At 36.0% G+C, this 24373-nt stretch overlaps 1 protein-coding gene across 10 annotated transcripts in view; it reads left to right on the top strand.

Annotated features, from left to right (window-relative positions):
* LOC105489997 (N-acetylated alpha-linked acidic dipeptidase like 2) overlaps positions 1–24373 on the top strand; it is a 1462458-nt gene that overhangs the window by 1288748 nt on the left and 149337 nt on the right. The gene's annotated exons all lie outside the window — the stretch shown is intronic.

Genomic DNA, 24373 nt, shown 5'->3' on the forward strand with positions numbered 1-24373 from the left:
ACCTTGAAAGAGGTGGGTTACCCTTAGAAATGTCAAGGAATCGGCTGGCCATGGTGGCTCATGCTTGTAATCCCAGAAATTTAGAAGCCTGAGGCAGGCGGATCGCCTGAGGTCAGGAGTTCGAGACCAGCCTGGCCAATATGGTGAAACCCTGTCTCTACTAAAAATACGAAAATTAGCCAGATGTGGTGATGGGTGCCTGTAATCCCAGTACTTGGGAGGTTGAGGCAGGAAAATCACTTGAACCTGGGAAGTGGAGGTTGCAGTGAGCCAAGATCACACCACTACACTCCAGTTTTGGTGACAGAGCAAGACTCCATCTCAAAAAAAAAAAAAAAAAAAAAAAAAAGAAGGAAGAAAGAAAGAAAAAAAACTTCTAGGAATCACTGATTTAAGAAACCCCACTAATGTGACGAGCTCTGTAAGCACGTGTACTAGCTAATACACAACTGATTTTTTGGATAGTAATTTACATTCAAAATATAAGGCACTATAAAAAATATAAAATATTTTAAGACACAGTTTCTTTCTGTCTTTTAAGGGTTAATATTCTTGTCAATGCCAGAAACATTTGAATGCATACTGTGTACAGTGGGATATTTAAATTTTTGATTTAATTCATTACTCAAGATCTTCTTGTTGAAAAGATTTTGTTGAGAACAAGTGGTCATTAATTCACTTACAGTTATCACTATTTCTCCATTTGAACATTTGATCCAGCTTTTAACCAATAACCCATAATTGCCAATGTAATGAAATAAGCATACAGATATTGTGACACTATGCACTTTAAATATTCTTCAACTTTGCTGTCAGCATTTACGCATGCCCCAATTTGATTTCTCATATTCTAGTCTGAGATATATTTGTCAGTGTTTGATATATGGCATGGCTATCAGTGATTGGTCTATCAAATAAAAGTCTCAAATTTTTATTTCAGCAATAGTTTAGAAGAGCTTCTCTTCTAAAATTTTTCTTTGTGTCATACACAGACAAAAGCAAAGATGTTGATATTTGATCTAACAGTTGCTATTGTTTGGTTTGTTTGACCCCTACAAACCTCATGTTGAAATTGATGCCCAATGTTGGAGGTGGGGCTTCAAGGGAGGTGTTTGGATCATGGGGGGGATCCCTCATAAATGGCTTGGTATCATTCTCAAAGAAATAAGTGAGTTCCCACTGGAGTTGGTTATTAACAATAGCCTGGCACCTCCCCAGCCCCCTCTTGCTCTCTGGCTTGCTCTCACCATGTGATCTCTGCACATGCCGTCTGCCCTTTGCCTTCTTTCATGAGTGGAAGCAGCCTGAGGCTCTCATCTGAAGCAGATGCTGGTGCCATGCTTCTTGTACAATCTGCAAAACCATGAGCCAAATAAATAATATAAATTTATTTTCTTTATAAATTACCCAGACTCCAGTACTTCTTTGTAGCAAAACAGACTAAGAGCAATTAAATACGCACTTTTGCTTAGGTGCTTGAATTGGTAGTAATAATGAATTTTATGGACTTTGGAATTGAAATATCAGAGATACATATTTAGGGACCTATAGATATATTACATTAGTTGCTATATGGCTCAGTTATTAACATCAAATGTAATATGTAAAGAATGGAGGAAGGGATAAAGGAAATGTGTGACATTTGGAATAATTTTAAAAAGAACAATATGTACCAGATAATTTAAGAATATGTGACAAACATGAAGAAAGGTTTGTAAAATACATGAATGAACAAAGCATTTGAACAATTAGTGTGTTATTGTTAGCTCAAATCATAAGAAATTGTATCTAACTTCAATAAATAAGCATTAACCACAACTCCTGAATGCCAATCAGTTTATATGCCATAGAGATATTTATTCGATCCACGTAACTGATTTCCACAGCAAAGGAAATGAAAGAGGGTTTCTGTGATTCTTTTTCACCTTTTCTTATCCACTTATTTCTTCAGAGAAGATTCAGATAGGAGACTCAGATGCTCTTACTAAAATGGTAGACCATTCAGTTTATTCACATCCTTCAGAGGGCCCTAGGGACAACCATGCTGCCACTTCTGGGGATTTTCCTGATGTCAGCGAGTTCATTGTGAAATCAACCTATTTGACTCCAGGTTTCATTCAGAAAATACGGTCACAGTGCCTAGACCTTGTGTCTTAAGTTTTAAGAGTTGGCCCAAGATGACTGTATTCTCTCAATTGGCAACATGGATTGCACAGGTATAGCTTCTTTCAGTACTGGTTATTAGGATCCAAATGCATGAGCTTTTTATATAGCTACTATTATGATTAAATTCAAAATATTTTACTTTAAAAACAAATTACTTAGGCAGCTTTGTAATGAATTGTAGTTGTTCTTGTGTGTACTTTACTTCCTTTAATAGATTACAGTTTCTGTAGTGAAATGTATCCCTTCTTGTCCATCTTTATATGTCCCAACATGCCTAACAGTGACTTTCACTAATCAGCCATATTAATGACTTGTGATATGTCTTACTATGTAAGTGGAATCTCTTCCTTTGAAGATCTCTTGATTGGCAGGTGCTTTGTCCCCTTTTCAGCGACACCGTAAAGCATCATGTTTGCCCTAATGTTGCTGGGGTTGAGAGTCACAGTTAAGTAACAGGAATTAAGAACTTCACGGATCTTCTCTAGCAAACAGTTCCACCTGTTAACTAATCACTTCACTTGTCCATACTGTTTTATCTACTGAACTAGTTTCTGCCAACAGCAGTTTTTTTCCAAAAATGTTATTCTTAAACATAATCTATTTTTAAGTATACAGAGAATAGTGAACACTTTTGTGGTTGATACAGTAAGTTTTCTCCACACCTTTAGCTTGCTTTTTTATTTTAAAAAATCACTTATTGGATATATTTAAAGTCCTCTCAGTTTAAAATCTTGAATAAGAACATTTTCTATGGTTACAGTGGGTGTTTTAAACACCCCCCGCTCCTGCCCAGTTTGGAAGAACAAAGCTAAGAAAGACCAAGAAATTATAGTTCATCGTATCTGCTTGTAGAGTTTAGTAATCTTGGCTAATTTCTCACTCAGTGGAAGGGGGGTGTGAAGACAGTTGGATATGCCAGAATGGATACACTAAAAGACTGGGAACATGAGACCAAGTAGTTAGTGCATGAACTAGAGATTGAAGAGAATCTTGGAAAGCAGAGATGCTTCAGAATAGAAAGTTTAAAAATGTGATTTGTATGTCAGATTAATAAATAATAAAAATATTTTACAACAAAGAAAGGTTTTGCTTTTTTGTAACAATATGAACTTCATTAAACCTCTCTAGATTACATTTTTTCTTTCAGTTAAATAGTAGGATTCATTCTTCCTGTGGATTACCCATAGATGCACAACAAAGAATAATTAGCATACTATTAATAAGAGAAAGGTGACAGGCCACAAATGATGCAGAAAAGTGATTTAAGCAAGAGAGACAATGTCGCTTATATTAATTTATCAGCACCCTTAATTGTGAAGAAGTGTCAATATTCATTGGTGTCTTTTTCCCCTCGTGTTACAAATTCAAATGAGGAGAAAAGAACTAATGTTTATTGATAACATATGTGTTCTCACTTTATCCTCATAATAATCCTATTAAGAAAATATTTTTATTCTCCTTGTACAGAGAGGTGAGATATGCATAGATTACAAATGATTGGTTCTAATTCCCAGGAAGCATCATTATTTTACTCCACAATGCCTTTTTCATAAATATTTATTTATAGTATATAGAAAAACTCTCTTTATTCACAATAGCATTAACTGTCTTACTTCTCATTCATTTGAAGAATATATTTATTCTGTCACACAATCAATGTTTAATACACATTAGTGTATATGCATATCATGTTCTAATTAATGATAATGCAATGTTTAACAAGAGATGTATGTTATTTTTAATATTAAAAAAATTTAAAATCAGCATTTTTTCATGTGTCTGTTGGCTGTATGAATGTCTTCTTTTGAGAAATGTCTGTTCATATCCTTTGCCCACTTTTTGATAGGGTTGTTTGTTTTTTTCTTGTAAATTTGTTTGAGTTCTTTATAGGTTCTGGCTATTAGCCCTTTGTCAGATGAGTAGATTGCAAAAATGTTCTCCCATTCTGTAGGTTGCCTCTTCACTCTGTTGGTAGTTTCTTTTGCTGTGCAGAAGCTCTTTAGTTTAATGAGATCCCATTTGTCAATTTTGGCTTTTGCTGCCATTGCTTTTGGTGTTTTAGACTTGAACTCTTTGCCCATGCCTATGTCCTGAATGGTACTACCTAGGTTTTCTTCTAGGGTTTTTATGGTTTTAGGTCTAACATTTAAGACTCTAATCCATCTTGAATTAATTTTCGTATAAGGAGTAAGGAAAGGATCCAGTTTCAGCTTTCTACTTATGGCTAGCCAATTTTCCCAGCACCATTTATTAAACAGGGAATCCTTTCCCCATTTCTTGTTTCTCTCAGGTTTGTCAAAGATCAGATGGCTGCAGATGTGTGGTATTATTTCTGAGGACTCTGTTCTGTTCCATTGGTCTATATCTCTGTTTTGGTACCAGTACCATGCTGTTTTGGTTACTGTAGCCTTGTAGTATAGTTTGAAGTCAGGTAGCATGATGCCTCCAGCTTTGTTCTTTTGACTTAGGATTGTCTTGGAGATGCAGGCCCTTTTTTGGTTCCAAATGAACTTTAAAGCAGTTTTTTCCAATTCTGTGAAGAAACTCATTGGTAGCTTGATGGGGATGGCACTGAATCTATAAATAACCTTGGGCAGTATGGCCATTTTCACGATATTGATTCTTCCTATCCATGAGCATGGTATGTTCTTCCATTTGTTTGTGTCCTCTTTGATTTCACTGAGCAGTGGTTTGTAGTTCTCCTTGAAGAGGTCCTTTACATCCCTTGTAAGTTGGCAGACATTTCTCAAAAGAAGACATTCATACAGCCAACAGACACATGAAAAAATGATCATCATCACTGACCATCAGAGAAATGCAAATCAAAACCACAATGAGATACCATCTCGCACCAGTTAGAATGGCAATCATTAAAAAGTCAGGAAACAACAGGTGCTGGAGAGGATGTGGAGAAATAGGAACACTTTTACACTGTTGGTGGGATTGTAAACTAGTTCAATCATTATGGAAAACAGCATGGCAATTCCTCAAGGATCTAGAACTAGATGTACCATATGACCCAGCCATCCCGTTACTGGGGATATACCCAAAGGATTATAAATCATGCTGCTATAAAGACACATGCACACGTATGTTTATTGCGGCACTATTCTCAATAGCAAAGACTTGGACTCAACCCAAATGTCCATCAGTGACAGACTGGATTAAGAAAATGTGGCACATATACACCATGGAATACTATGCAGCCATCAAAAAGGATGAGTTTGTGTCCTTTGTAGGGACATGGATGCAGCTGGAAACCATCATTCTTAGCAAACTGTCACAAGAACAGAAAACCAAACACCACACGTTCTCACTCATAGGTGGGAACTGAACAATGAGATCACTTGGACTCGGGAAGGGGAACATCACACACCGGGGCCTATCATGGGGGAGGGGGGGGAGGGATTTCATTGGGAGTTATACCTGATGTAAATGACGAGTTGATGGGTGCTGACGAGTTGATGGGTGCAGCACACCAACATGGCACAAGTATACATATGTAACAAACCTGCACATTATGCACATGTACCCTAGAACTTAAAGTATAATAATAATAATAATAAAATTTAAAATCATATGGAAAATGCAGACAACCAGGAAAATTACAGTATGATTTAATTTATGTCTCAATAAGCATTGCAAAGGCTCTTAAATAATAGGAACAGAAAGAGCCAATACATAGATTCATCACTGAATTGTCTATTTCAATAGGCAACTGCTCTCTCAATTCCTAGCAAATGACTGAGAAGTCCTATGAAAGTCAGGGTTAGAAAAAGGTATGCATTTATCCATTGGCTCCTGTACCTCATTGCTCAAATGTTCAAATGTGACCCTTCTCTGACTTCATCTTCCATTTCTTGTTTCCTCTGACCTCATGACTAGATTTCTCTAGAACACTCTCCCTTTGAATATGCATGTGGCTCACTCCTAGGCTTCTGGCAGGTCTCAATTAAAATGCCACTTTGTCTCTCAAGCCTTTCCTGGAGATGCTCTTTAAAGTAGACCCTCCCTCATCCCTACTTTCTCATTCAACTTTTTCTTCAAAGGTCTTACCTTTTGAAAATTGTAAAATTATTTATTTTTTCCTTTCTTCCTCTTCTCTCTTTGTTTTCTTTCCCTTTTCCCTTCCTTCAGGTTTTTGTTTTGTTTTGTTTTGTCTTGCATCCACTAGAATATAAGTTCCTTGAGGGCAGGGACTACGTCTGTGTGTTTCTAAGTTTTACCTTCAGAGGCTGACTCATAGTTGGTGCTCAGTAATTATTTGTTGAACAAATCACTAAAGAGCAATTTAAAGCATAGCATGGGAATAAACAAAAACAATGTGATTGCTTCCTCTCAATGCAAGTCTCCTTATCTACTCCAACTGTGATATATTGACCATTTTGCATAAAAGTAAACATGAGGAACATGTCATTTCCTCACCAGTTTCACATTTGTCTTCTCAGAGTACATGCACTTACATTCTGATTCCATACCCAACATAGGCACTCTCTTTCTCAGGCTAAATTTTCCTACTTATAGCTATTTTGTAGGTTATTCAAAATTATGAATTAAGTAAGAAAGGATGAAAATAAATATTATTCCCATAAGAAATCAAATTTAAGCATAAAAAGTACACTTGTTTTCATGATTCCAATGCCAGGTATACTAGTTACTAATACATATCATTAAAAATGAAACTATATGCTATCATTTTTTTTTGGAAATTGCCTCATGTGCACAAAAGAAAGTATGCAACACATTTATGTCTTAGAGAATGATCATAAACTGAATTGCCATATTACCACAATCCAGGTAAAGAAACAGAACAATGCCAGTCCCTTAAAAGACCCCTCCCTGGGTGTCTCTTCTCAATCACCATTCCGAATCTTTATAAAAGGGATAACTATGTGTTTAGTTTTCTGAGAGTCCTTTGTTTGCATTTTTAAATGTTTTCATCTCTATATGCATCCTTAAACTATATTTTTCGGTCTCCCCATTTTCTAACTTCTAAAACAGAATTAGAGGGTATGCATGCTTTTGTGCTTTTTTTTTCATTCTGTAAGATTTACTCTTGGCCGGGCACAGTGACTGGGGCCTGTAATCCCAGCACCTTGGGAGACTGATGTGGGTGGATCAGGAGGTCACGAATTTGAGACCAACCTGACCAACATGGTGAAACCCTGTCTCTACTAAAAATGCAAAAATTAGCCAGGCATGGTGGTGTGCATCTGTAATCCCAGCTACCTGGGAGGCTGAAGCAGGAGAATCGCTTGAACCCATGAATCAGAGATTACAGTGAGCTGAGATTGTGTCAATGCACTCCAGTCTAGGAGACAGCATGAGACTCTGTCTCAAAAAACAAATAAATAAATAAAATAAAAAATAAAAAAGATTTACTCTTGTGTCCATAAAACTTTCAGATTCAAGAATGTAAAATAATGCTTTTATTGATTACTCAAGATCTTCATGAAAGAAGAAATAAAGGACATGGACCACCACGAAAAACCTGAAGACCGTAAAAGTCTCACAATGTAATACTTCTGTTTCACATATCTTCTTCTATATAGAAATATGCCCAAGATATTCATCACCCAAATCTTTATAGGAACTGTTTAGTGATACTCAGAGGAAAGCAGCCCTATTTCAAAGGACACAAATGTAAAATGACCTCTAGTCTATATTTGAAAAGTGATGGGGCACGCCCAAGATGGCCGAATAGGAACAGCTCCAGCCTCCAGCTCCCAGCGTGAGTGACACAGAAGACAGGTGATTTCTGCATTTTCAACTGAGGTGCAGACCAACATCTCACACCTAACACGGCGGGGTCCACCCCTGAGACCAAGTGTCCAGAGCAAGAATCAGATAGCAACACTCGCTGTGCAGGAATATTCTATCTTCTACAGCCTCCACTGCTGATACCCCAGGAAACAGGGTCTGGAGTGGACCTCAAGCAAACTCCAACAGACCTACAGCTTAGGGTTCTGACTGTTAGAAGGAAAACTAACAAACAGAAAGGACACCCACACCAAAACCCCATCAGTACATCACCATCATCAAAGACCAAACGCAGATAAAACCACAAAGATGGTGGAAAAGCAGTGCAGAAAAGATGGAAATTCAAAAAATCAGAGCACATCTCCCCCTCCAAAGGAGCGCAGCTCATCGCCAGCAACAGATCAAAGCTTGACGGAGAATGACTTTGACCAGAGGAGAGAAGAAGGTTTCAGTTGATCAAACTTCTCAGAGCTAAAGGAGGAACTATGTAACCAGCACAAAGAAACTAAAAACCTTGAAAAAAGAATGGATGAATGGATAACTAGAATAATCAATGCAGAGAAGACCTAAAAAGAACTGATAGAGATGAAAACCATAACATGAAAAATACATGACAAATGCACAAGCTTCAGTAACCAACTCGATCAACTGGAAGAAAGAGTATCAGCGATTGAAGATCAAATGAATGAAATGAAGTGAGAAGAGAAGTGTGGAGAAAAAAGAGTAAAAAGAAATGAACAAAGCTGCCAAGAAGTATGGGATTATGTGAAAAGACCAAATCTATATCTGATTGGTGTGCCTGAAAGTGACGGGGAAAATGGAACCAAGTTGGAAAACACTCTGCAGGATATCATCCAGGAGAACTTCACCAACCTAGTAAGTCAGGTCAACATTCAAATTCAGGAAATACAGACAACACCACAAAGATACTCCTCGAGAAGAGCAACTCGAAGACACGTAATAGTCAGATTCACCAAAGTTGAAATGAAGGAAAAAATGTTAAGGGCAGTCAGAGAGAAAGGTCAGGTTACACACAAAGGGAAGCCCATCAGACTAACAGCAAATTGCTCGGCAGAAATTCTCCAAGCCAGAAGAGAGTGGGGGCCAATATTCAACATTCTTAAAAGAATTTTCAACCCACAATTTCATATTCAGTCAAACTAAGTTTCTTAAGTGAAGGAGAAATAAAATCCTTTAGAGACAAGCAAATGCTTAGAGATTTTGTCACCACCAGGCCTGCCCTACAAGAGGTCCTGAAGGAAGCACTAAACATGGAAAGGAACAACAGGTACCAGCCATTGCAAAAACATGTCAAAATGTAAAGTCCATCAATGCTGGGAAGAAACTGCATCAACTAATGAGCAAAATAACCAGCTAATATCATAACGACAGGATCAATTTCAGACATAACAATATTAACCTTAAATGTAAATGGACTAAATGCTCCAATTAAAAGACACAGATTGGAAAATTGTATAAAGAGTCAAGACCCATCAGTTTGCTGTATTCAGGAGACCCATCCCACATGCAGAGACACACGTAGGCTCAAAATAAAGAGATGGAGGAAGATCTACCAAGCAAATGGAGAACAAAAAAAAGCAGGGGTTGCAATCCTAGTCTCTGATGAAACAGACTTTAAACCATCAAAGATCAAAAGAGACAAAGAAGGCCATTACATAATGGTAAAGGGATCAATTCATCAGGAAGAGCTAACTATCCTAAATATATATGAACCCAATACAGGAACACCCAGATTCATAAAGCAAGTCCTTAGAGACTTACAAAAAGACTTAGACTCCTATACAATAATAAAGGGAGACTTTAACACCCCACCCTCAAGAGTAGACAGACCAATGAGACAGAAAGTTAACAAGGATATCCAGGAATTGAGTTCAACTCTGCACTAAGTGGACCTAATAGATATCTACAGAACTCTCCACCCCAAATCAAAAGAATATACATTCTTCTCAGCGCCACATCACACTTATTCCAAAATTGACCACATGGTTGGAAGTAAAGCACTCCTCAGCAAATGTAAAATAACAGAAATTATAACAAACTGTCTCTCAGACCACAGTGCAATTAAACTAGAACTCAGGACTAAGAAACTCAATCAAAACCGCTCAACTACATGGAAACTGAACAACCTGCTCCTGAATGACTACTGGGTACATAACGAAATGAAGGCAGAAATGAAGATGTTCTTTGAAACCAATGAGAACAAAGATACAACATACCAGAATCTCTGGGACACATTTAAAGCAATGTGTAGAGGGAAATTTATGGCACTAAATGCCCACAAGAGAAAGCAGGAAAGATGTAAAACTGACACCCTAACATCACAATTAAAAGAATTAGAGAAGCAAGAGCAAACACATTCAAAAGCTAGCAGAAGGTAAGAAATAACTAAGATCAGAGCAGAACTGAAGGAGATAGAGTCACAGAAAACCCTCCAAAATATCAATGAATCCAGGAGCTGATTTTTTGAAAAGATCAACAAAATTGATAGACCGCTAGCAAGACTAACAAAGAAGAAAAGAGAGAAGAATCAAACAGATGCAATAAAAAATGATAAAGGGGATATCACCACCAACCCCACAGAAATACAAACTACCATCAGAGAATACTATAAACACTTCTATGCAAATAAACTAGAAAACCTAGAAGAAATGAATAATTTCCTGGACACTTATACTCTCCCAAGACTAAACCAGGAAGAAGTTGAATTCCTGAATAGATCAATAGTAGGCTCTGAAGTTGAGGCAATAATTAATAGCCTACCAACCAAAAAAAGTCCAGGACTAGACGGATTCACAGCCGAATTCTACCAGAGGTACAAGGAGAAGTTGGTACCATTCCTTCTGAAACTATTCCAATCAATAGAAAAAGAGGGAATCCTCCCTAACTCATTTTATGAGGCCAACATCATCCTGATACCGAAGCCTGACAGAGATACAACAAAAAAAGAGAATTTTAGACCAACATCCCTGATGAACATCAATGCAAAAATCCTCAATAAAATACTGACAAACTGAATCCAGCAGCACAACAAAAAGCTTATCCACCATGATCAAGTGGGCTTCATCCCTGGGATGCAAGGCTGGTTCAGCATATGCAAATCAATAAACGTAATCCAGCATATAAACAGAACCAAAGACAAAAACCACATGATTATATCAATAGATGCAGAAAAGGCCTTGGACAAAATTCAATAGCCCTTCATGCTAAAAACTCTCAATAAATTCGGTATTGATGGAACGTATCTCAAAATAATAAGAGCTATTTATGACAAATCCACAGCCAATATCATACTGAATGGGCAAAAACTGGAAGCATTCCCTTTGAAAAGTGGCACAGGACAGGGATGCCCTCTCTCACCACTCCTATTCAACATAGTGTTGGAAGTTCTGGCTAGGGCAATCAGGCAAGAGAAAGAAATAAAGCATATTCAGTTAGGAAAAGAAGAAGTCAAATTGTCCCTGTTTGCAGATGACATGATTGTATTTTTAGAAAACCCCATTATCTCAGCCCAAAATCTCCTTAAGCTGATAAGAAACTTCAGCAAAGTCTCAGGATACAAAATCAATGTGCAAAAATCACAAGCATTCTTATACACCAGTAACAGACAAACAGAGAGCCAAATCATGAATGAACTCCCATTCACAATTGCTTCAAAGAGAATAAAATACCTAGGAATCCAACTTACAAGGGATGTAAAGGACCTCTTCAAGGAGAACTAGAAATCACTGCCCAGTGAAATAAAAGAGGACACAAACAAATGGAAGAACATACCATGCTCATGGATAGGAAGAATCAATATTGTGAAAATGGCCATACTGCCCAAGGTAATTTATAGATTCAATGCCATCGCCATTAAGCTACCAATGAGTTTCTTCACAGAATTGGAAAAAACTGCTTTAAAGTTCATATGGAACCAAAAAAGACCCCGCATTGCTAAGACAATCCTAAGCCAAAAGAACAAAGCTGGAGGCATCATGCTACCTGACCTCAAACTATACTACAAGGCTGCAGTAACCAAAACAGCATGGTACTGGTACCAAACAGAGATATAGACCAATGGAATAGAACAGAGTCCTCAGAAATAATACCACACATCTGCAGCCATCTGATCTTTGACAAACCTGAGAGAAACAAGAAATGGGGAAAGGATTCCCTGTTTAATAAATGGTGCTGGGAAAATTGGCTAGCCATAAGTAGAAAGCCGAAACTGGATCCTTTCCTTACTCCTTATATGAAAATTAATTCAGGATGGATTAGAGACTTAAATGTTAGACCTAAAACCATAAACACCCTAGAAGAAAACCTAGGGAATATCATTCAGGACATAGGCATGGGCAAGGACTTCATGTCTAAAACACCAAAAGCAATGGCAATAAAAGCCAAAATTGACAAATGGGATCTAATTAAACTAAAGAGCTTCTGCACAGCAAAAGAAACTACCATCAGAGTGAACAGGCAACCTACAGAATGGGAGAAAGTTTTTGCAATCTACTCATCTGATAAAGGGCTAATATTCAGAACTTATAAAGAACTCAAAAAATTTACAAGAAAAACAACAAACAACCCCATCAAAAAGTGGGCAAAGGATATGAACAGGCACTTTTCAAAAGAAGGCATTCATACAGCCAGCAGACACATGAAAAAATGCTCATCATCACTGGCCATCAGAGAAATGCAAATCCAAACCACAATGAAATACCATCTCACACCAGTTAGAATGGCAATCATTAAAAAATCAGGAAACAACAGATGCTAGAGAGGATGTGGAGAAATAGGAACGCTTTTACACTGTTGGTGGGACTGTAAACTAGTTCAACCATTGTGGAGAACAATGTGGCGATTCCTCAAGGATCTAGAACTAGAAATACCATTTGACCCAGCCATCCCATTACTGGGGATATACCCAAAGGATTATAAGTCATACTGCTATAAAGACACATGCCCAAGTATGTTTATTACAGCACTATTTACAATAGTAAAGACTTGGAATCAACCCAAATGTCCATCAGTGACAGACTGGATTAAGAGAATGTGGCACATATACATCATGAAATACTATGCAGCCATAAAAAAGGATAAGTTCGTGTCCTTTGTAGGGACATGGATGCAGCTGGAAACCATCATTCTCAGCAAACTATCGGAAGAACAGAAAACTAAACACCGCATGCTCTCACTCATAGGTGGGAACTGAACAATGAGATCACTTGGACACAGGAAGTGGAGCATCACACACCAGGTCCTATTGTGGGGAGGGGGTAGGGGAGAGGGATAGCATGAGGAGATATACCTAATGTAAATGACGAGTTCATGGGTGCAGCACACCAACATGGCACATGTATACATATGTAACAAACCTGCACATTGTGCACATGTACCCTAGAACTTAAGGTATGAAAAAAAAAAAAAAAAGAAAAGAAAAGTGATTCAAGTATATGTTTTGAAAGCGGAGTGACAATGTGGGATATCAAATATACATTCTGAAACTAAGATTAGCACAGTGAACAAGATAATGCACATCTCTGAAAGGAAATCCAGAGATATATTTGAAAAGAAAAAGAGTCACAATATTTGTTTAGAAGAACAACAGTGTATTTGACTTGAAAGAATATATATTCAAGATATGTAAACCTGGTTTTGTGTTTTAGAGTAGTTGGAGAAACTTTGATTGATAATGAAGAGGGGACTGGTTTCTCTACTCATTCTCCATGTTGATAGATGTAGCAGCAGTTTATTTTTATTGCTGTAAAGCATTTGGTTGCATAAATGTACCAAAATTTGTTTACCTATTGTTCTACTGTTGATGGGCATTTATTGTTTCCAAAAATGATTAAGGGTATTCTTGTACATGTCCCTGGCACAAAAGTTTCTCTAGGATATATATGCTGGAATGTAATTACTGCTTCATAGGGAATTAATATCTTTAACTCTACTGGGTAATGCCAAATTGGTAGAATAGTTGACTGTCAATGCCTGAAAAGACTAGAATAGCTTGTTGATAAGGCAGAACTTACTGTACCTACTTCGCAAAGGAAGAGCACTATCTTGACTGAGTTTAGTATTGTAGTATCTCAGTAGGTGTTATCCTGGATTTATGTAGGATTTGGGTAACTGAGCTCAAATTTTAAGATGGATGTTTTAAGTCAGAAAAATGTCAGAAGATTGTCAGTGAGAAAAATATGTTACAATCATTTAGAATTGGTGGACATTGTGAAGGGAGGATTGTTGATAAAGAAGCTCCTTGTCCAGGTGAGAAGAACAAACTATTTTTCTGGATATATTGATTAACAGAAATTTTTTGAAGCAAACAGTGACATTATTTATTAGCTTAAAGCCTTATCTTCACAACCAAGAATCTCCTGGAATAGTTATGGACCCAGGCTGCCTTAGCTTGTAGTGCTGATAGATAAGCTAAGTGGAGGCATATATTCTTAATTCTTGAAATCAAATGTGTGGCAATTTTCCTTGATATGATCCTCTACCAAACTTAATTTCATTTGGTTTTGTTCTTTCATTTTTTCCAGTCCGATATGTGTAAGAGCTGCCTCATTGTGGCTTAAATTAGATGTCTTTCTCTGATTGCTAATGAAGTTGAGTGCCTTTACATATGTGTATTGGTTTTCTGGATGTTTTTTATGTTTTCTAAGTGCTTCTTAAAAATCATCGCCAATTTTTGTGGGTTTTTTCTATTGATTTGAAGCAGATATTTATATACTCTGGCTATAAATTTTTTGTCAATTATATGTGTTGAAAATATCTGCTCTCAGATTTTGACTTTTATTTTCACTTTTTGAATTATATTTTTTACGAGTAGTTCTTCATTTTCATGTCATCTAGTTTACCAGTATCTTTATGTTTTAGTCCTTTGAGGTTCTTAAATTCCTACCTACTCTGAGTAAATATTCTTATATTATATATCTTTATAGTTTTTTTCACACTTACTTAATCTACCATGATGTTGATGATACTGAGGATAATTGTGATGATTTAGTTAGGGGCACAATTTTCATTTTTCAATCTAGTTTATTGATATTTCCATTCTTTCTCAATGATTATACAATAAAAGTACACTACATATCAATGTGATGTAGATGTATGGGCTTGTTTCTGGGCTCTCGATTCCATTCCTCAGTCTATTTTTTCATCTGTGTACAAACGCAATATTGTTTTAGAGAATTTTAAAATCAGACATTTTATCTGACAGTTTGTGGGTCCTTATGTAATTCTTCTTTAAAAATATCTTGAGTATTCTTGTCCTTCGCATTTCCATATAAATGTAAAAGTTACCTTGTCAAATTCCACAAAAGCCTTGCTGAGATATTTATTTGAATTAAAATAAATACATAGTTGTCCAATAAATATTTGCTTGATAAATAAAATATTGCTTGATCCAGTGCTGTTGATTTTTCACATTACTAGCATCAAACAAAGTGATTGCAATAGCAAGGTAAACAATTGAAAATCCTAGTTTTAAAGCTGTTTAGTGCTGAAAATATCCTTCTAAGTCATCCTTTAAACAATTCATTTTATAGATAATTAACTGCAACCTACAGTAGTGAAGATTAAGACTACAGAAGCTATTTAACTAAAATAAGACTCAGGTGAAGCTGTTTTTTGTTTTTTTTTTTTCGGATACCTTTCATTTGCACAACAAAATTTTTACTCAGCACCTCTATATGTCCATGAATAATGAACAAAGTAAGAAACTGTATTTTCTCAGTGTTTCACTATATCATACTTCCTCACATCGCCAAACTCATAAACTCCACAGAGCAAATCTTTACTAAAGACATTCTAAGTGCTGGACGCAGCACTAGTTGAAGATAATATGGTAGTAAACAGAAGAAGAATGACTATCTTCCTCAAGGGGCTGACACTCCACAGGATATAGATATCACAAAAATATGTGTATAAATGCAAACTATGCTAAGGTTTTGAAGGAAAGTTTAGAAAAACACTAGAATATGACCAAGGCTGTGGGGAGTCCTACCTAGTCTGGGACATCTGAAAAATTTTTCCTGGGGGACATTTTTAATTTTTCTCTAAAGTGCATATAAGAATTATCTAGTTACAGAGAGAGAAGAAAAAAAGTCAAGCAGAGGAATCTGTATGACTGAGGTCTCTGAGGCAAGAGAGAGCACAGCCTATTCTAGGAAATAAAAGAAGGCCATGTCTCTGGACACCAGAGAACAAGATAATGGTGGCATAAGTCAGACAAGAGGTAAGCGGGAGTTAGTTGATAACATAGGACCTCATTATGCATCCGATAGTTTGAGATAGAAAGCAAGTTTCCAAGACAGTGTGAAAGGGTTCTAAAAACCAATAAATTGGGGGTTTCCAAAGTCAATATTCACATTCTTTAAAGTAGATAATGATGACTGATTCTATTGATTTTCACTCGGCAGTAAACAGTATCAGACAGTACAGCTGACTCATCTAAGTGGTAATTGGTTCAGTGGTCTGACAATGATTAGATTAAAACAGTAGGAGAAACCTGTGAAGATAATCCTGTATAAAATAGATAGTTTTTGTCAATTTGTAAAACCTTAAACTGGAAATCTAGCTTAAAATTAATTCATATGTAATTACAAACAGAAATATAAACTATGTAAGTCTCCATCTTTTTTGCCTTTTTCAACTTAATTCATTTCAAATTTTTGTGTATAACTTTTAGACTAATATTTCTGTCACCAATTATAGAATTCAGATATTTTAAAGACTTATTTTCAATTACCAATATATTTAAAATCGACATTTTACTTTTAAATATTAGAATTAATATTTAAACAATAAGAACATGTTCCTACATATTCAAAATAATATTATTAGACCTAACAGAATTACTACCAATTACTCAATATTATCTAATATCTATTTTATATTAAAATTTACCCGTTTTCTTCCGTATCACTTATGTGGATGGTTTATCCAAATCCAGATACAATTTGGGACAACACATTGCATTTGGTTAAGCCTCTGCATGTAGTCATTGTTCTCTTTTTTACGACACCAATCTGTTGAAGAGACCAAGCTAATTGTCTTGTCATTAGTTTTACCTTTGGGATTTATGGTGTCAGCCTATTCCTCTATTCCTATGATGTTCTATTAACTGGAAGTTAGAGTTAAAGATATGGTTACAGTAATATTAAGCATTTTTGGCTAGAATACAACACAGTTGATGTATATGCCATATTGCCTTCCATCAGAGACACATCTTACCTGATTTCAAGATCATCAGTGGATTTCAATATTGACCATTTAATTAAGTGTGATATCTGATTGAACTTTCTTGTATAGTTTCCCCTTGTTTTCAGAAAATCATAGCTCTGGTATATCTTTATCCAACCAAGTGTTAAATTCCCCATTATAATAGCCAGGAAAGAGTAGAAAATGCTGAAGTAACAAGGAGTTCAACACTCTCAATAGCTTACAATAACAAAAAAATTCTTACTCATTCAGAATCTGTAAGTTTCCACTTCATGATGACTCAGAACTATATATCTATATGAACACACTCTTTACCAGATCTAAGGCAGAGAAAGAGCAAAATGGACAAGGATGCAGTGGTTCTTAAATGTTTCTGCCTATAAATGACACACCTTGCTCCTATTCATATGAGATTCACCAAAGCGAGTCATATGGCCATGTCTAACTTCAAAGGATAGAGAAATACATCTTACTGTGCGTTCCTAAGAGAGAAGAGGAAGAAGTCACGTCTGCTATCCATTTATCTAGCTAGTAGTTTTAGTGGTAATTGATGATTTTTGCCAGAATTACTAGTTTGGGTTTGTTATTTATTTAAGATTCAATGGGTACATGTGCAGATTTGTTACCTGGGTATATTGTCATTTTATTAAAAAAAAGACAGAAATGTATATTGATTCAAGTTGCTAGTTGAGAGTTTTCCTCATTAAAATACAGATGCATATAACTTTCTTTCAGACTATAACTATTGCATTCAGATTATTCTCTCATATTTTTCTTGATGACAATTAAGTCCAATTAGAATATCTGATTACAGAATTTACTATACTTTAATTTTCAAGAGTCTCTTAGATAGAGGACTGGAATCTACAACACGAATCGTTTGTAAAGATTGAGATCTAATGGGCAGTTTTTGGTTGATATATTTGCTACTTAAGCTTCAGCAGGAAGCACAATTTACTGAGAAGCACAATGATTTCAGGTAATGTTTGTGAAGTGCTTTACACCTGGAGCCCTGTATAAACCTAAGAACTATCTGAGTAAGACGAGCCTTTGCAGCACTTAGATTAGTGTCCACAGAGGACTTCTTTGACTGTTACTATGGCATTATGGCAAAAAGAAAGTCTCTAGCCAGCTGCTCTCATTTCTTGCGCTTGTTAGTTCTCTGTATTTATTGTCTGTGGGTTTCCCTTAGAGCAATCAGAGGCAAAGCAATTACTTTACAAGGTTGATTTGGTCTAGATCTGGTGTACCCCCAGTAGGGCTTTGTAATAACATTCAACACAAAGTGGTGAGCATTAAAGCCATGTTTTGTCTTTCCATTTTGTCTCGTGCCAGCTTGTCATATCCCAGTTCACATGACTGGAGATTTAGCATATTTGTTTTAGGTATGTTTCTGAAAATAGTACAATTGGACCCTTGGGTGGGGGAGCAAATAAACTACAAGCACTTATAGCAAGTTTCACTTTATATTCACTTCACTTTCCTTGTGTTATCCAGAACACATAGCAGTTTTGCTTATTTCACTGTTTTCCCTTGGTTTTCTCGCCTGTAAGAAATGGGCATAAAGTCATAAAGTGCAGACATAACAGGATCTTTGAGGATAATTTATTAACTAATTAAGTTAAATAATATGTTGTATATAAAATTTATGGCATAAAAACTATTTTTGAAAATGATATAATTCATATTTAGAATACACAAACTAAATGAGAATTTGAAACCATAGTACCCCTGTTGGCAATAATTCAAGTGAAGCATTTTGAAATTCAGATAATTTTCTTTTTCTTTTTCTTTTTTTGCTTTCTTCCATATTTTAATGACTATTGAATTATAAAGGATACTTTAATTTTCAATATGTGCCAATGTCACATACACTTTAGACTTTTATACTTTGCCAGCAAATGTTTCCAGAGCGTTCACTTCAACTGGCTCTTTTAATTTTATTTTTGGATATTTATTCCAATCCATGCATACTCCAGAGAACTTTCGTTAGATCAGGCATGTCCTATTTTTAAAATATTATTGCTAAACTTTATTGTATCTCATGAAAACAGTGTAGCTTAAAAAGGTATTATTTTCCTCTTTATAAATCCCAACTCCAAAGATAATAAGGTTGAGCTTTGCTTTTTCTATGAGAAGAATCAAATACTTTGCCTGAGGTCATTCGTCTTCTCTCTTCATACCTTCAGTTGTCCCTTTTGTAGACTAGTTACAAGTATTTCGTTCAGAAATAAAAAAGTAAGTGTTTTAATGCTGGTGAATACATCTGTCCTGCCAAACGAAGTTGCTATTGGCTACAGAGATAATTCTTTTGGCAGAAGCTTAATTCTTATTGTTTGCATATAATTACTGACTTGGATGCCTGTGAGAACAAGATAATTTATTTTAAAAATCTACAGATGGACCACAACTGCAGATATGGCATCAGCAATTTATTTCATAATATTTTAACTCAGTGTACTCTGTTCTGCAACCTTATTATTATATCTCTTCAAGACTGCTCATTATTCTTTATAATACAGTTTTGTGAGAGAAAAAAGATAAAACATAAAATAGTCTCACATTTCAGGGGAAGTTCCATATTCCAAGACTCCACTGGCATTATCAGAGACCTTCAATGAAGAAAGACTCTTTCCTGGCCTTCTGATACTTGCCAAGCTCTTAACTGTCCCATAAGCATCTCTGAAAAAGAAATTGTTGGCATACGTTTTATTCTGCTTGGGCTACCATAACAAAATACCACAGACCAGGTGACTTAGGCAATATAAATTAATTTTCTCACAGTTCTGGAGGCGGGGAAGTTCCAGACTCTTGGTATCTGGAGAGAGTCTCCCCTTGGGTTGCAGATGACTGCCTCCTCATCGAGTGCTCACGTGGCCTTTCCTCAGTGCGCATGGATAGAGACAGAGAGAGAGTGCAAGCTCTCTGGTATCTCTTCTTATAAGGACAGTAATCTCATCAGATCTTGGCTCCAGCCTTGTTACCTTACTTAACTTTAATTACTTCCTCAGAGGTCCCGGACCATCTCCAAATATAGGCACACTGGTGGTTAGGATTTCAACATATGAATTTTAGATTCCATCCATAACAGTGTGATTGGCACCTCAATTTTAGATTTTCATGTTTACTATTCATATAAACACACCAATTTTGTATTTTTACCTCCAAAATAAAGAAAACAAGGTTCTCTTTGTATACTATGGTACAGTTTGGCAGTTTTTACAAAAGTTAAACGTAAGCTTATCCTATGACCCAACACTTCCACTCCTAGGAGTCAACACAACTCAAATGTTCATAGCGGCATTATTCAGAATAACGTCCCCCCCCACACACACACAAAAATCAGATTTCTATCAGTTTCGCAAGTAGATAAATAAAATGTGGTATGTCCATGCAAATAATAAAAAGAATAAAATACTGACACATGCTTCCACATGGATGAACTTCAAAAACATTATGCTAAGTGAAATAAACCAGATTCAAAAGGCTACATATTGAATGTTTGGATTGGTATGAAGTGTCCAGAAATGACAAATTTATAGAAACAGAAGGCAGAGGTAGTCCAAGACTAGGTTTGGGGGACAGTGAGTCTTTCACAGGATTGATTGCAAATGGAACCCAAAGGAATTTTTTTAGGGGGTGGGAGAGGTTTGATGGAAGTACTGTATAGCCGAACTGTGGAGTAGGATGCACAACTCTTCACATTTACTTAAAATCATGAAATAGGCTATATGCAATGGATGAATTTTATGGTGTATAACTATACCTCAATAAAGCTTTTAAAATACTAACACTTGTTTGTATAAAATATGTGTGCCTGCATCATTTCAGTACTATCAAAGTGAAATTCTTGCCAGTTTCCATTAAGTCCTACTCTTCCCCTGAAATGATGAATGGTTTCTGGAACAAATTTCATTGTTATTATAACTCCTGCTTTAAGGGAAGACGTCTACTCTCTATTACTTTAGAGGACGTTTTCTCATTCATCCAAACTTACATTTCTTAGTATTTCTTTACATGAAACATTTAACTTTTCTCTTATTAAAGATGCTTGACATCCAGATCATCTGTCAAATGTACTAGGAAAGGAAACATTTAGGGCATTGCAACATGGTATAACACAAACTGCCATACCATTCTTTGGACTCAGCAAACCTTGGATTCAAATCCTAGCTCTCCTTCATGCTGAATGATATTATCGAAGTTACATAACTTCTCTGAGCTTATCTCCTCATCTTTGAAATGTGGATGGTATCATGAGGATTTTTGGGAATACAAACACAAAAATTAGTACACTTGTTACTACAGTATCTACAGCATTGTTTATATAGCTTATGAGTATTAAAAGTGTTTTCTTTTTTAATCCCTGAAAAAAATTTTTAGTATTGTGTATAATTTGTGTGCTTTACGAATTCAGATTTACAGTGCCTTTTGCTTAATGGGATTTCTCTGAATAATTGAAGAAAATTGTTAAATCAGTAAAAAATTATAGTGACATAGTGAACAACAAAACTGTTATTTTGAATATAATGAGCACATCAAAATAACTTTTCAAGGGTATTATAAGAAGACAGATCATGTCAAATTTTTGTGGTATGATCTAAGTCTTTTTTACTCTATGTTATGAGTTTGAATGAACCTATAGTATTTAATGATTAAATGATACAATCTACTAACACGAGCTTTGGTGAGAAGTGACTGGCTGGTTTCACTCTAATTCATCTTAGAGAGGTTCTTATCACAGTTAATCCAGAGAAAAAGAGAGTTCAGTGTATTCCTATTATTTAAAGATAGGACAGCAGCAGTCACTTGGAATTTATAGGAACAACATAACAGAAATAGGGATCCAGATATTGTTAAGAGTTTATATAAGTCTCATCACAACCCACTAGATTTTTTAAGGTATGAAATTATTTTTATCCTTCAATTATGGAGACTAACCTTGACATAACATATATATTTGAAATGTTTCCAATCCATTTCTTAGCATTTTGCTATGGCTTTGTAATTTGTGCAGGGTTTTGTTTATCACACACTTAACTTTGTATCAAATATGAAATATGAAAGGTCATATAACTGCACAAGCAATGTGTGCCTGTCATTTTCTGGCCATTTAAAAATGCCTTGTACAAAACAAAGCAGAGAAGCAAAGGAAAACAAAATAGAAGCTTGCTCTTGAGAAGCAAAATTTCTTTCTGAATTGGCTCATGTTCAGAGCAATGTTTGCTCATAACATAAAAGCCCTATTCTTTTTTATTAAAGTGTGTGGTACACGAGCAGACACAGTGAGAGGAGATACTGTACATCAAATTTATATGTGATGCTAGCTTGTTTGCCTTTTGTAAACAATCTATTCAGTAACAAAATGAAGATAATTCTGTAACTTCTGTTATACCTAAGAGCATTTTGAAAGAGTTAACTATTTTCAGTGAGTTCCCACTCTCTTGAGCAATAAAGCCTAGATCTCTAGTATTCCCTGTTCAGACATCAACATAGACTTTAATTATTTTTATGGGGAGGCAGTGAAGGTAAAAGCAGATGCCAGGATGAATGAAATGTTTAAGACATATTTGTTTTGCATATGAGTTTAAATTAAGGGGGAGAATTTTAAAGATTGTTGGCAACAACTCTCCCCTCACCCCACCAAATACAAATCTCATATGGGAGGCTTGAACTGTTAAAATGTGCCATAGTAAATAATATATCATGCTTAGGACTTTTTATTTTCAAAATGAAAATAAGAATCATCTGTAAACTATGAATTTATATTGATTGTAAAGATACAATAGGCAGTTGATACTTGAACAATACAGGGGTTAGGGGAACTGACTACCTACCCATGGAGTTGAAAATCCACACATAACTTTTGACTCTCCAAAAAATTAACTACTAATAGCCTGCTGTTAGCTGGAAGCCTTACTGATAACATAAACAGGGAATTAACACATATTTTGTATTTTATATGTTTTATACACTGTATTCTTACAATAAAGCAAGCTAGAGAAAAGAAAATGCTATTTAGAAAATCATATAAAGAAGATAAAATATATTTACTATTCATTAAATGAAAGTCACATCTGTGTTGTCTCCACATTGAGCAGGCTAAGGAGGAGGAGGAAGAGAAGGGGCTAGTCTTGTATCTCAGGGGTGGCAGAGTTGGCCTATGTGGAGGAGATGGAAGGGGAGGAAGGAAGGCAGAAAAAATCAGTGTAACTTTACAGAAATACAAGTAATTTCTGACTTTTTTGCTAATCCTTCTTCCACCATTTTCTTCAGTTTCAGGGCTCATGTCATAGAAGGGTCTATGTCATAAAAGCAATCAAAAGCAGTCTCAAATAACTAAAACCCTTCTGCTAGATTTTCTAATGTCAATTTGTTTTCTGGAACTGCTTCTTCTATATCTTCTTCGTCTTTATCTGGCACTGATTTGGAAGCACTCATTTTCATCAAGTCTTCTGTTCATTCCTGTGGCGTAATGTCTATGAGTTTTTGCATTTCTCCAAGACCTGTATTTGTAAGCCCTTCACTCCCCCAGCCCCCACCACCTTTTTGTTTGCCATATCTACAATCTATTTCATGATTTCCTTGATTGGTTGTGTCATAAATTCCACGAAGTTATGCACAACATCTAGACACAGTGTTACACAGGAATTTATTGTTTCAGGCTTGATGGCTTTCATGGTTTTTTCTATAACAACAGTGGCATCCTCAAAGGTGTAATCTCACAAGACTTTAATGAGGTTCTCTCTTTGGGGTTTTCCTTTCCATAGAGTACTGTGTATAATGAGCCTTAAAATTTCTTAAGACTCCCTGATGTAGAGGCTGAATTACAGATATTGTGTTTGGGGTCAACAACTTTGGTGTTGAACTCATGGGGTTCTGGGTGACCAAACACATTGTACAATATCAAAAGAACTTTAAAAGGCAGTCCCTGATTGACAAGTTACTTCCTCACTTCAGGGACAAAGCAATGATGAAACCAATTCATAAAAAAGGTTTTTGCTGTTCATAGGCTGATTGTTGTACGATCAAAAGACTGACTCCGGCCAGGTGCGGTGGCTCACACCTGTAATCCCACAACTTTGGGAGGCCGAGGAGGGTGGATCATGAGGTCAGGAGATGGAGACCATCCTGGCTAACATGGTGAAACCCCGTCTCTACTGAAAGATACAAAAAATTAGCCGGGCTTGGTGGCGGGCGCCTGTAGTCCCAGCTACTTGGG

The sequence above is a fragment of the Macaca nemestrina genome, chromosome 2, assembly GCF_043159975.1.
Source record: "Macaca nemestrina isolate mMacNem1 chromosome 2, mMacNem.hap1, whole genome shotgun sequence".
Taxonomy (NCBI): domain Eukaryota; kingdom Metazoa; phylum Chordata; class Mammalia; order Primates; family Cercopithecidae; genus Macaca; species Macaca nemestrina.